This window comes from Scyliorhinus torazame, chromosome 10 (assembly GCF_047496885.1).
Source record: "Scyliorhinus torazame isolate Kashiwa2021f chromosome 10, sScyTor2.1, whole genome shotgun sequence".
NCBI classification, from domain to species: Eukaryota; Metazoa; Chordata; class Chondrichthyes; order Carcharhiniformes; family Scyliorhinidae; genus Scyliorhinus; species Scyliorhinus torazame.
In genome coordinates, this window is record NC_092716.1 from 230481092 (window position 1) to 230495655 (window position 14564).

At 46.3% G+C, this 14564-nt stretch overlaps 1 protein-coding gene across 9 annotated transcripts in view; it reads left to right on the top strand.

Annotated features, from left to right (window-relative positions):
- The first annotated feature begins 964 nt into the window (after positions 1-964).
- The window catches only part of ppp6r3 (protein phosphatase 6, regulatory subunit 3), a 169948-nt gene continuing 156348 nt past the window's right edge, over positions 965-14564 (top strand). For 4 of the 9 annotated variants that reach the window (XM_072466547.1, XM_072466555.1, XM_072466553.1 and 1 more), the window contains exons 1-2: positions 966-1206; positions 13964-14057. The gene's annotated coding sequence lies outside the window, so the exon portion shown is untranslated. Of the gene's footprint in view, positions 1207-13963; positions 14058-14564 lie in introns of all 9 variants that reach the window. The other 5 variants (XM_072466552.1, XM_072466549.1, XM_072466551.1 and 2 more) reach the window with 4 other exon arrangements.

Genomic DNA, 14564 nt, shown 5'->3' on the forward strand with positions numbered 1-14564 from the left:
AGTGGCCAAATTAACCTTCGATACCAATGAAGGCCTCATTGGGTGTCGGGAAGCTCTCGGCATTTCCCGTTTGCTACCGCACTCAGAACGAATTTCACACCCCCATATCTTTAAACGGGACTGAAAATCAGCCATCCATAGCCTTCCAGTGTTTTCATTTTCCAAGCTGCACTAGCTTAGTGATTGAACTGGACAAGTTGGGCCGAAGGGCCTGTTTCCATGCTGTAAACATCTATGACTCTATGTGACCAATTCGCTATTCAGAGACTTCCCATTTTTCTCTACCTGAAACATCACATCCCTTCCCATAACACTGTCATCGCCGGAATTCAACTCGGAGCAGCCAGTTCCCTAACTGACGCCCACTCCACCCACCGGCGGACAACCAGCGCCATTTTGATCAGGACGGGGGTCGTGCTAGCTGGGGAGGGGGGGGCGGGGCCGTGGGGGAGGGGCGGGGCCGTGGGCTGGTCGCGGGGAGTGTTCGCGGTGGGAGGGGGTGGGGCCAAGGGAGGTGGCGGGAACGCGGGGGGGGGAGTGGAAGGCGGAGGGGCGGGGCGGGGCGGGGTCGCGGTGGGTGGCGGGACCGCGATGGGAGGGGAGTGGGGGCGGGGCCGCGGGGGAGGGGGAGACGCCGCGGGTGAGGGGGGGGGTGGCGGATTCGCGGGGAGGAGGGGCGGGAAGCGTGCGGCGGCTCAGCGCACGCTCCGATTGGATAGTTCCGCCTCATTTCCTTCCAGAGGCCGGTGAACGCCAGTGGGCCGATCCTCCCCCGTTCATTGGTCTCTCCATCGGGGGGAGGGGGGGAGGGGTGGTGACGTGTAATCTGGTTCCCGAACGGGAGGGCGGGGCCGCGGCGATTGACGGGCGTCGGGGGAGGGGCCGGGGGTGTGACGTACTGTCTGGTTGCGACCGGGAGGGCGAGTCCGCGGGATGATTGACGGGCTCGGCGCAGAGGTTGTCGGGATTGTCAAAACAAGCCGCATCTGTCGGTTCGAAGGCTGGAGCCCGCACAGGCGGAGACGCCATCTTGGAAAGTCGGGCTTGTTGCTGTTCCTTCCCGCCGAGCTTTCGGCCGTACACACATCCATATTTTCAAAACCAAAAGTAAATGCTTTAAATCGCCGCCTCCCCTTTGCGTTATTCGCAACAACTACCCCCTCCCACTTTGATAACTGCGCACAATAGATTTTATGAAACCGCTGGGTACGTATCAACATATCTTTTTTCCTCACTCTGACTGTATTTTATTTCACAGATAACGAAGGAGGGAGTTTGTGTCCTGCGGGCCGGGCCCTGTTCCTGTGTGTTTTAGCCCCTGGTAACTGGCAGCTGAGGTTGCTGCTGTCCCACTAATATGTCCCCCCCCCCCCCCCCCCCACCTTTTCTATTGGGGGAACCCAGTAAGCAGGAGCTCCCTTAGAAACTGAACATTTGTCTGTGTGTGTGGAAAGCATCTTTGATGAGCTTTTGATTCACAAGTCGGGGAGTGACGAGATTGATTCATTTCTAAGTTGTTTTCAGAGGGAAGGTTCAGGTTGTCAAAACACAGTCTGTTCTTGTGGCAACAGTATGTAAGGTTTCGCACCATACGAAATTTTACATCCGAACAGCTACTTTTATTTGAATAAATACCTTTATAATTGTGCAGCCGCGTTTTTCTTTTGTTTCACTTTGTTGTAAGTTGCAGCCGGTCGGCATGGTTTGAATCTCTTTTGCTTTCCTGGAATGACTAGTTTTGCACTTTAGGGAATTGTCATTTTCTCACCAACTTTAAGTGTGCGCTGGTGTGCATTGCACGTCATAGGAAATTACATTATGGGTTGATCTAGATTTGCTGTGTCATGCTGATATTTTACAGTTCAGAATTTTGAACGGAATGATGACCTTTTGAGAAAATGTTTATCCAATTCCCTTTTGAAAATCATGATTTAATCCGTCTCCACCACCCTCTCAGCTGTATGTTCCAGATCGTATCCACTTGCTGTGTGTGTGTCTTTTAAAAAAAGGGTTTCCTGAAGGTGGACCTGGTTTAAAAGCATGTGTGTTGGGCTATGTTTCCATTAGTTTACTGGAGTTTGACTTTCCAACTCTTCCCCCCCCCCCCCCCCCCCCCCTCATTCCTCACTCCACAAGTAATACATAATCTGACAGGTTTTCTTCCTAGGATGTAGGTGGCACAGTGGGTTAGCACTACTGCCTCACAGCTCCATGGACCCGAGTTCAATTCCAGCCTCAGGTTACTGTGTGAAGTCTGCACTTTCGCCCTATGTCTGCGTGGGTTTCTTCCGGGTGCTTTGGTTTCATCCCATAGTCCAAAGATGTGCAGGTTAGGTGGATTGGCCATGCTAAATTGCCCTTGGTATCCAAGTGGGGTTACTGGGTTATGGGGAGAGGGGTGAGGTGTGGGCTTAAGTAGGGTGCTCTTTCCAAAGGCTGGTGCAGACACAAACTAATTCATCTGCTATGACCACCGTTTAAATTGTGATCAGAATGTCGGAATTATTTGATGTGTACATTGCAACCTGAGCAGTCACTATAACCTGAATGATATAATTATAATTAATGCTCTTTATTTTTTAATTAAAAAAAATTAATTTAGAGTACCCAATTCATTTTTTCCAACTAAGGGACAATTTAGCGTGGCCAATCTACCTACCCTGCACATCTTTGCATTGTGGGGGCGAAACCCACGCAGACATGGGGAGAATGTGCAAACTCCACACGGACAGTGACCCAGAGCCGGGATCGAAACTGAGACCTCGGCGCCGTGAGGCAGCAGGGCTAACGCACTGTGCTGCCCTATTAATACTCTTTATTAATACTAGTGGGAGAGGTATTGAAAGTGGATCACACTTGAGTGAATTTGTTTTACACTACTGCTATAGTCAACTATGAAAGTGGAGTATCAGTATCACATCATAATTAAACTTGATATCACTTGCATCCTCTGGCCTTAATGTTTGGAAGTGCATATTTTCACAAAAAAATCTAGTGGGAAAAAAGAATATGTGAGCTTATTTAATTTCTTCAGAGTCCAGTTGCCCATCCTTCTGTTTTTTTCCTGAAGCTGACTTGACTGAATTTTGTTTTCTGTACCTGCTTATATTACTCTACAATATATACAAGAAGATGTTACCTGTCTGTGAATTTATGTGTTTTAAATGTTGATCTGGAACAATTTTCAGTTTGCCTGCAAGTCTTTGTGTGGGATGTTCCCTTCTGTCTGGTATGATATTCTGATTCTTCTGTTCCATCGTTTCACCATGCTTTATATTTCACGGAGATTCCAACTCTAAACTGTGGATTGGTTGCATCAAATTAATCTATTGGCTCACTGACCTTTGAACTTGCTGGCTTATTGTTGGAAATCACTGTGCCCTATCTTGGTTCAGAAAGAGCTTTTGTGCGTCTAAAATAATAGATTTTTCAAAACTGTCTTGCTTTATTTCTATATTTGTTTAATTTTTTTAAAGGAAATATGCTTAATTTTTTTGCTTAGTTGGAGTTTGATAACATTGTAATGTTTAATTTCTGATGTCTTGCTACTTACTGCATGTGCGTATTCTGAACACCATAGGATTGTTTTAAAACTTAATGTACAAAGCACTTTAAATTCAGTTGTTTGGATTTCCAAAAAATGTAATTCACTTGTTTAATATTTAATGAAATAGAATTTTAGCTTCTGTTGTCCAACTGTAGCACTGATTATGAATGTGTCACCTTGTTTATGACCTGACTTAAAACTTTCAACTGAATTATTATAACATCGAGATAGGATGAATCGAAGTGATTTAGAAACTGTGGCTGTCACAACATGGGTTCTATTTCATATTTCATCAATATGGAGTGCATTGTTGAAAGAACAACAAAGTTCTGTTTCCTTTTCCCTTGTCAGAAGTTGATGCTGAGGTACAGTTTCAAGTCACTTGATAGTGCTAGGGTGTTATGGTCAGATGTGAATGTTGATGCCAACAGTTGTAAGGCTATTCCACTTGGTGTGTCACAGCTGAGCTCCGGATCAAGACCTTGTTTGACAACATTTGAGCATTTCAGACTTCACTGGATAGCAATCAGGACCTTTCTCTCGTGCTCACACTCGGGCTCTCTCGCTCACACACTTAATGACGTAGTCGTTCGCCTGCTATTACATTGTACATTAATTAAATTCTGAGCATCAAAACCAGGAAAAATACTGTTTTTCCACTACTAAATGGCATTATTTAAAATATTTTTATCATTGATTTCGGCTGATTGAACTTTGAATATCTGTGCAAACCAAACATGCTCAATATCTAGGATCGGGAATGAGGTTTAAGTAGAACTGTGTACTTAAAAGAAATTACACTGAATATTTTGCATAATTTGAAGTGGAAGCCCATTGTTCTGTATTGCCATTTTACTGCCAAACCACCATCACATTCTCACCTCCATCCTTAGTAATATTAGTGAAAATTAACTTCCTAATAGAATTTTCCATTTGAGTGAAAATGTTTTTTGTGAGCTAGTTGAACGGGGTAGCCTTTCCAAATATCCTCTCTGCTGTCCTCGGGTTCGAGGGAGGTTAAAAAAGGGATCATGTTGTAAGTGGTTATGTACTAGCCATCTGGCTAATTGTGAATCCAGATGTGATGATTGGCCATTTTGATTAGTAAGTAGAAAATGAGCAATAGACGTTGTTGGGCATATGATTTTAATACTGGGTTTACACTGTGCACTTGCTGATAAAATGTAAGCAGAATGAGGATTGTTTTTTGCATCAGTGAGTTCTTTACCTCTTCTGCGGCGATCACTCACTAACAAGTATGGTTGTCCATCCAAAAGACTCTTAGATTACTGGTCATGGGTTCTGTGGATTCTTGCATGGCTGATGAGCATGATCCTAGAGCCGCATCTTCGTCCGCACACTTGGCAGGTCTTTCTGGGAGATGGGATCGATCCTTGGTCTCTAGATTGCTGGTATTCCTTTGTCAAGCTCCTTTTCCAGGCCTCTTGCCGTTGGGTTTACTCGAAGAATTGTGTCCCTTCAATCAGGAGGTTCCTCCAAGTAGTCTCTTCTGAGCAAGGGTCTCCCAGGCATTGGTGTTTGTGTTGCATTTAGTTTTTAAAAATATTTTAATTCAAGGGCGGCGGGGTGGTTAGCATGGCGCCGAGTTCGCAGGTTTGATCCCGGCTCAGGGTCACTGTCCGAGTGGAGTTTACACATTCTCCCCGTGTTTGCGAGGGTTTCACCCCCACAAGCCAAAGGTGTGCAGGGTAGGTGGATTTGCCATGCTAAATTGCTCCTTAATTGGAAAAAATGAATCTAAATTCAATAAAAAAAATTCAATTCAAACATTTTCATTTAGAACACAATATTCAAACAAATGTTTCATTATTATAAAAACAAAATGTCCCCAACACAACCCCATCCAACCTAACCACCTTTCCTAACCCCCCCCTAAAGACAGCTCTACTGAACTGACTATCCCCCATCCCCACCAACAGCTGATGACAATGAACGGCTGCCATCTTAAGTAAAACCAATCTACCAACCCTCTCATAGTACACTTTATCTTCTCCAGGTGCAGAAAATCAGTCCGAGGGGGAGTAGTTGAGTCTTGCAGCTGTGGGGAAGAAGCTGCTCCTATGTCTGGATGTGCGGGTCTTCAGACTTCTGTACCTGCTGCCTGATGGAAGGATCTGGAAGAAGGCAATGCCTGGGTGGGAGGGGTCTCTGATAATGCTGTCTGCCTTCCTGAGGCAACGGTAGGTGCATACAGAATCAATGTGAGGGTGGCAAGCTTGTGTGATGTGTTGGGCTGAGTTCACCACACTTTGCAGTTTCTTGCGATCTTGGACCGAGCAGTTGCAATACCAAGCTGTGATGCAGCCGGATAGGATGCTCTCTATTGCACATCTGTAGAAGTTTGTGAGAGTCAATGCAGACATGCCGAATTTCTTTAGCTTCCGTAGGAAGTAGAAATGTTGTTGGGCTTTCTTTACTGTTGCAATAACGTGAGTGGACCAGGACTGTTGGTGATGGTGCTCCCCAGGAACTTAAAGCTATCGACCATCTCCACTTCGGAGCCATTGATGCAGATGGGAGTGTGTGTCGTGCTACGCTTCTTGAAGTCAATGACCAGTTCCTTGGTCTTTCCGACATTTCGAGAGAGGTTGTTTTCGGTCCACCGTGCAACCAAGTGATTTATCTCCCTTCTGTAGTCTGATTCGTCGCTGTTTGAGATACGGCCCACCACAGTCGTATCATCCGCAAACTTATAGGTTGAGTTGGAGTTAAATCTTGCCACACAGTCATGTGTGTATAGGGAGTACAGTAGAGGACTGAGCACACATCCTAGTGGGCCCCGGTGTTGACTATTGTGGAGGAGGTGCTGTTGCCTATCCTTACAGATTACGGTATGTTGGTGAGGAAGTCAAGGATCCAGCTGCATAAGGGGGGGGGGGTCAAGTCCAAGATTGCAGAGTTTGGTTATTAGTCTTGTCGGGATAGTGGTGTTGAAGGCGGAGCTGTAGTCTATGAACAGCAGTCTTACGTAGGTGTCCTTGTTGTTGAGGTGTTCGAGTGTTGATTATAGAGCCAGGGAGATAGCATCTGCTGTGGACCGGTTGCGGTTATAGGCAAACTGCAGTGGAACGAGATGGTCTGGGAGGCTGGGGTTGATCCGTCTCATGACAGCCGCTCAAAGCATTTCATGATAACAGATGTCAGGGCCACTGGTCGGTAGTCATTGAGGCAGGCGACCTCGTTCTTCTTTAGGTGCTGGTATTATGGTGGTCTTCTTGAAGGAGGTGGGGACCTCAGAGTGGAGGAGTGAGATGTTGAAGATATCTGCGAATACACCCGCCAGCTGGCCTGCGCAGGCTCTTGAGTGCTCGCCCAGGGACTCCGCAGGTTCACTTTCAAGAAGACAGCTCTGACCTGTGAGGCTGTAGGAGTGAGTATGGGTGTGTCCAGGGCTGTTGGGAGGGGGGGGGGGGAGGGTTTCGCACTGATGCATTGGCTGACTGCTCAAAGCGGGCATAGAACTTGTTCAGATCATCGGGTAGGGATGTTCCAGCCCCAGATATTCCGCCTGGAATTGCTTTGTAGCCTGTGATCTTATGTAGGCCCTGCCATAGTCGTCGTGGGTTAGTGTCGTTAGCCCGGGACTCTAGTTTGATTCGGTATTGTCTTTTTGCATCCCTGATGGCTTTCCATGGATTTCTTATATAGATCAGGGTCGTCAGACATGAACGTCTCCGTCCGGAACTTCAACACGGAGTGAACCCTTTGGTTGAGCCAGGGTTTCCGATTGGGGAACACTCTTATTGTCTTCTTTGGTACACAATCGTCGACACACTTACTGATAATCTGTGTCGGTGGTTGCGTACTTGTCCAGGTTAGCTGCCGCGGCCTTGAATATGGACCAGTCCACAGATTCCAAGCAGTTGCGGAGGATGTCCTGAATGCCTCGGACTAGCACTGCACGGTTTACTTGACTGGCTCAGCACGCTTGAGTTGCTGTTTGTAAGCCGGAAGTAGGAAGACCAACTTGTGGTTGGATTTGCCAAAGTGTGGTCGGGGGATGGAGCGGTAGGCACCTTTGATGCTCGTGCAGCAGTAGTCCAGCATGTTTGCTCCTCTGGTGGGGCAGGACATATGTTGATGGAGTTTGGGTAGAACCTTCCTGAGGTTGGCCTGGTTGAAGTCTCCAGCCACGATTGTCTTGGCCTGGTTGAAGTCTCCAGCCACGATTGTCACGGCTTCGGGGTGATTTGTTCCTTGGTTGTTGATGGTGGAATGTAGTTCGTCAAGGGTTGGATCCCTGCATCGATGTTAGTCTTGAGAGGAGAGGTGGTCCTCGGGTATGGGAAATGTGCCATGTTTGGTAGGGTTTCTCTGTTGGTCTTGATGGAGGGAGAGACTGGATCTTGCCCTGGGGTGGATTGGTAAAGCATTTGAGTCTTCTTGAGGTTGAGGCTGAGACCGATTTCATTGGTATGCTTCAGCGAAGTTGTCAAGCATGGCTCGGAATCTCTCTGTCCAGAGAGTGGAGATAGCAATGCCAGCTGCATACTGAAGTTCCCTCAACAATGTCCGTGTCGCTTTCTTCTTGGATTTCAACCGATTGATGTTGAAATGTTTTCTGTCCATTCTGTGGACAATGTCTGCACCTCTGGAAAGCTTTCTCTTGACGAGGTGAAGGATAGTAGCGATAAGGATGCAGGAAAGGGTGGGGGCGGGTGCTGCTTGACTCCAGTCTTGAACTCGAAGGTTTCTGTCTTATTTTCGGCGGTAATGACTTGCCGACATCTTGTCATGGAAGAATCGGCGGATTTTGATGAATTTCTCTGGACAGTTGACCTTTGACAGGGTCTTGCATAGCACTTCCGATTGACTGAGTCAAAAGCCTTGGTCAGATCGATGAAGGCCATGTAGAGTGATTGATGTTGCTCCTGGCGTTGCCGAGCAGTAAAAACCATGCCTGCTGTTCCACTGTTTGGTCGGAGCCACACCGGCTTTCTGGAAAGATTTTCTTCAGTGATTGGGAGAAGGCGATAACGAGATTAGGGCAATGAACTTCCTGGTGATGGAGAGTGGGGCGATTCCATGGTAGTTCCCACAGTCCACTTCCACTTTGTCTACTTTTTTGGTTTTCACATTTTTATGTTACACATTTCAGTTCGTAAGTTAAATTACAAGTGTCATAATTGCGTATAATATCAAATACAACCCACCAAGGTGGAGTTAAAATGACAAAAGAGAGATGACCAAAGAGCAAGAAAAGCAAAGCACAAACAAATGAGGATCACGATGCATATTTGCATCTATATGTTTTGCCCCCTCTGTGGTTGTGGGTCCCATTTCATAGAATCATAGAATTTACAGTGCAGAAGAAGGCCATTGGGCCCATCGAATCTTGGAAAGAGCACCCTACCCAAGCCCACACATCCACCCTATCCCCGTAAGCCCACCTAACCTTTTTGGACACTAAAGGCAATTTATCATGGCCAATCCACCTGGAGTAAACCCACGCAGACACAGGGAGAAGGTGCAGACTCCGCACAGACAAGTGACCCAAGCCGGGAATCGAATCTGGGACCCTGGAGCTGTGAAGCAGCTATGCTAACCATTGTGCTACCGTGCCCCCATTTGGCCACTCTGCCTCGATTGCCCTACCTTGTGTTGACCCTAGCGTATATTTCCTTTGCATATTGCTGTTCCCTCTGGTTCTCTGTTTGCCATTGAGCCTGTCCCCGGCAGGTATGCCCCTTATGTTTCAGTCTTTTTATGGGCTTTTGCCCCCACTCCCTCCCGCCCCTTCCTGTTAATTTACGCTCTGTGGCTCGATTTTGTGGAAGCCCTCTTCTGACCCCCAGAGGGCAAATTTGTTTTTCTCAAATTGGAGAAATTCCAACAGGTCGATCAGTCAGACAGCAGCTTTGGGTGGTGCTGCTGATCGCCAGTCGAGCAGGATTCTTCAAGGGAGTGGACCCCCCCCCCCCCCCCCCCCCAACCTCCAGATCAAGGTCTGGGTGGTCTGATACCCTGAAGACTGCAACCTTTGGGCTTGGCTCTACCTTCATCTTCACAACCGTGGACATTGCCTCTGTCCAGAACCCGACAAGTCTGGGGCATGCCCAGAACATTTGCTGGGCCTCCCAGGCACCTCGCGTTTGTCCTCCACCTCAATGAAGAACCTGCTCATTTGGGTTCTGGTTCTGGTCTGCTCTGTCCACAACTTTCAGCTGCATCAGGCTTAGCCTTGCGCATGTAGATGTGGAGTTTGCCCTGTTCAATGCTTCGCTCCAGAATCCCTACTCTATTACTATTCCTAGTTCTTCCTCCCATTTTTCCTGTATCTTATCTAGCGGGGCACGTGCCTTTTCTAACAGTCGCCATATAGGTCCCCCTTCCTAGGTCGCCCGCGTCCAAGCAGTTCCTCTATCATTGAGTGTCTCGGCATCCCTGGGTATGATGTTGTCGCCTTGCGGAGGAAGCTTTTGACTTTTAAATGTTGGGCAGTTGCAACCTGTCTAACATCGCTAGTTGTCATGTAGCAGTCCCTAACCATCAGTGTCATCCCCCCCTGTCCTGTCTCCACCTCTTAAAGGTGGCTTCCACTGTGGTTGTTGCAGATGGGGCTATGGTGGACATTTCGGTCAGGCCGAAGAGCTGCCTTCGCTGGTTCCATGTCCAGAGAGTGGCTATTACCACTGGGCTTGTAGAGTGCTTGGCTGGTGGGGTTGGGAGTGTTGCTGTGCCAAGGGCTCGGAGGGACTTCCCATGCGGAAATTCTCCTCTATCCTTACCCATTCTGTTTCTGGCTGCCTTACCCATCCCTTCACGCTTTCCGCTGTGGCTGCCCAGTGGTAGTATTGCAGGTTTGGGAGGACCAGGCCTCCCATGCTTCTCTTTCTCTGCAGGATCCTTTGGGGATCCTTGGGTTCACCCTCCCCCTCTCACACAAACACCATGAACATTTTATCTATTGTGTTTAAAAAAAGGCCTTGGGTATGTAGATTGGTTTGGATCGGAACAGGAAGTAGAACCTCTTCATCTTGTTTAAACAACAGTCCCTCCAGCTCAGCCTTCCCTTGTGGGTTCACTGGGAAGATTTCACTTTTGCTCGGGTTGAGTTTGTAGCCCGAGAAGGCTCCAAATTCTTTCAGGAGCTTCATGATCCCCTCCATGCTACTTTGGGGGTCTGAGAGGTAGAGGAGCAGGACTCTGCTCTCTGTCCCCTCTCTGGATCCCCTTCCAACTTTTCGCCGTTTTGAGGGCGAGTGCCAGTGGTTCGATCGCCAGGGCGAAGAGGAGCAGGAAAAGTGGCCATCCCTGCATTGTGTCCCTGTGCAGATGGAAATATTTAGAGGTAGTGGTATTGGTCCAGGCGCTCGCTGTGGGAGCGATGTGTAGGAGGTTCACCCAGGTGGTGTACCTTGCTCCGAACCATAGTCTGCTTTCTTTAAGATGGTGGTGATCACCGCATCCGTGAGGCCGGCAGAAGTTTCTGCTATGTCCCAGATTTTCAGGAACAGCTGATGGAATTGACAGGTAACCCCTTCTCCTCCTGTTCACTCCTGCGGCTTTTCCATTCTTCATGTGTTAAATGGCGGCTTCGACTTCATCCACGTGTGGTGGAAATCGAAAATCATCTTTGAAGGGGAGTTTGGACATTTCCTCAAACATGTCGTTTCTAAGGCTCTATCACGGTTTAGGAGTTCTTTTGAAGCGTTCTCTCCATTGAAGGCTGATTGTTTTCTCTGTCTCTCAAGAGAGTTCTATCCTTACTCCGCACTGGTTTGAGGCATAAGATATTGGGTCCATACATTGCCTTGGTGGCACTGAAGTAATCCTGGATGTCCTGCGAGGAGTTGCAGCTACTTGGCTTTCTCAGTCCACCATTGGTTCTTGATTTCCCTAGTTCTTCTTTGTGCCTCTGGCTTGGTTAATTGATGAACTCTCCTCTTTGCTGCTTATATTGTTCTGCCAGGCATGGAGAGCTTTCCTCTTCTTGTTCATGAGGTCTTGGATGGTGTTGTCGTTCTTGTTGAACCAGCCTTGGTGTTTCCTGGTCTTTTAGCTGATGGTTTCTTCACGACTTGGGATAATGGTGTTCTTCAGCTCTTTCCACTTTTCCTCCACTCCATCAGAATGGATACTTTGGAGATTTTGGAGAAGACATTGTTGGAAGTTCATGCTTGGCTTTTTTCTGAGCTGTTTCTTCATCACCTGCTTCTGGTGGAGTTTGATGAACATAGAGGAGCAAATGAGCTGTGGTCTGTCATCAGTCATCTGCAATGAGTATCGCTTTGGCAATGAGGGCATCCTTTTCGTTTCTGGATCGGACAATGACAAAGTCGATCACGTGTCAGTGCTTTGATTGTGGATCTCTCGAGGAAGTCGTGAGCTTGTTCTTTTGGCGGAACAGTGTGTCGTGATGACAAGCTGGTGTTCTGCACATTTGGTGAGCAGGAGAACCCTGTTAGAGTTGCAATTCCCAACCCTTTCCTTTGTGGTGCTTCCTTTCCAGATTTGGGAGTCCTTTCCAATGCTGGCATTGAAGTCCCCAAGGAGTATGATCTTACCTTAGGAATGTTGGAGAGTACTGTGTCCAGGGTGGAGTAAAAGCCTTCTTTGGACTCTGGCTTCAAGGGTTGGGGCGTAGGCACACACGACCGTTGCCTGCTGGTTCTTGGCAAGTTGTAGACGGTGGGTCATAAGGAGCTCTTGAGAGTTGGTTGACGAGTTCATTAAACATTTTTTTTTTTAAAGAGTACCCAGTTATTTTTTTTTCCAGTTAAAGGGCAATTTAGCGTGGCCAATCCACCTAACCTGCACATCTTTGGGTTGTGGGGGCGAAATCCATGCAGTTGTGGGGGCGAAATCCACGCAGACACGGAGAGAATGTGCAAACTCCACATGGACAGTGTACGAGTTCGTTCTTGATGGCAAAACCAAATTCCATATGTCCTGGGCTGATCCTCAGTGGGTAGCACAGTGGTTAGCACAGTTGCTTCACAGCTCCAGGGTTCCAGGTTCGATTCCTGGCTTGGGCCACTGTCTGTGTGGAGTCTGCACATTCTCCCCATATCTGCGTGGGTTTCCTGTGGGTGCTCCGTTTCCTCCCACAGTCCAAAGATGTGCGGGTTAAGTGGATTGGCCATGATAAATTGCCCTTAGTGTCCAAAAAGGTGAGGTGGGGTTACTGGGTTACAGGGATAGGGCGAAGGCGTTGGCCTAAGTAGGGTGCTCTTTCCAAGAACAGTGCAGACTCGATGGCTGAATGGCCTCCTTCTGCACTGTAAAATCTATGATCCTCCGGTTTTCCTCTCCAGGAGGAATCCTTTACTATTCAATAGCCAAAGGAATGGATTTTTAGTAAATATGCACTCAAGTATATCTACATGCATGTGTATGTATGTAAGTTGTGTTTTGCTAAAATTTTAGTGCATGCGTTTAAAATTGTCATCTGTGGCTAGTCAATGTCTGTTGTGTAACACTGAACTAGTAGGAAGCAAATTGACACAAACTTGGGAATTGTAAACATTTTTATTTAATTCTCAAAAAAACCTGTCCATTTTGGAATCCTTCCACTATCTATTCTAAACTTGCGTTCCTGACTTTTTAAAAAATCAAACTCGTGTTGCACGTGAGCTTTAATCAGTCAACTTTATTTTCACTGCCTCTTTACGAGAGAAAATTCTGCTTGTTGCCTTGTTTTAATCCATTTGTAATGCAAAATGTTGTTTAGCAGAGTTGCTTACACGGAATCAGTTTATTTGGTTACAACGTGGATCTGGTGAAGGACAGTATTTGCTGAACCAGTGTGGAAAGTTTATTGATTTAAAAAAAAAATGAAGTGTAACTTTTGCCAGTAACTTTTTTTTAGCGGTCAATATTTGGGTTTAGGAAGGTTACCTTGAAATAATTTTTCATACAAATTGTTTTTATGTTTACAATTTTTGTGTGACAATTCAAAATGACTCCTATTTGGTGTGCTTCATATTCTACTTTACGGGAGACGGGACAGTGGTATTGTCACTGGACTAATAAGCCAGAGGCCTAGAGTAATGCTCTGGGGACCCAGGTTCAAATCCCACCACTGCAGATGGTGAAATTTGAATTCAATAAATATCTGGAATTAAAGTCTAATGATGACCATAAAACCATTGAAGTTTGTTGTAAAAACTAATGTCCTTTAGGGAAAAAATCTGCCGTCTTTGCCTGGTCTGGCCTACATATGACTCCAGATCCACAGCAATGTGATTGACTCTTAATTGCCCCTCAAGGGCCATTAGGGATGGGCAATAAATGCTCACTCAGTCTGCAACGCCCACGTCTCATGAAAAAAAAACATCACTTTTGTTGGATTTGATCTCTGAATCTAATCAACACCAGGAAAGAATGGAAAATTGAAAAGTAACCAATTATATTATACTGCTCTTATAATCTCGCTATTCTGAACTTTTACAGCGAAACTTGGGTCATGTGTACAACTTTGTGCGTTGATGAATAGATACAGCATTTTACATCACGAGCAGGTGATCTGCACACTTTCCCCAAAAAGGTATCCATTTTCTTTTAAAATCTTTTCATTGCTTCCGTTGCTTTATGTAGGTTCAAACACAACTTTTGGCATCTCCTTCATTCTTTTGATCATTGTCTTATTTATGTGCTCTAGCGATAGATTTACTGACTGAATGGTGAAAATAGATTTCCCTATTTACCTTATCAAAACTCTTGATAATTTCAAAACCTATCCTCTGCCGTTAAACATTTTGTAATGATAAGATACAAATTTCTCCAACTGTTTCTGTAATTAAAGTAATTTTAAAGGCTAATGCAATTTTGATCTTTACATCAAGGGAGCTAGAATTCAAAAAATGAAGTTGTTCTTCAGTTGCATAGAATCATGATCTGACCCCATCTGGAGAATGTCATTCAATCCTTGGAGCTGCCCTTCTTGTCCCATTATCCAATGCTGAATGAGCGGAAATTTTTTTGAGCTAAATATTGGGAAACAAAAGTTATTGCCTTTGGTCCCCACCAAAAGCTTAATTCCCAAGTTAACAAC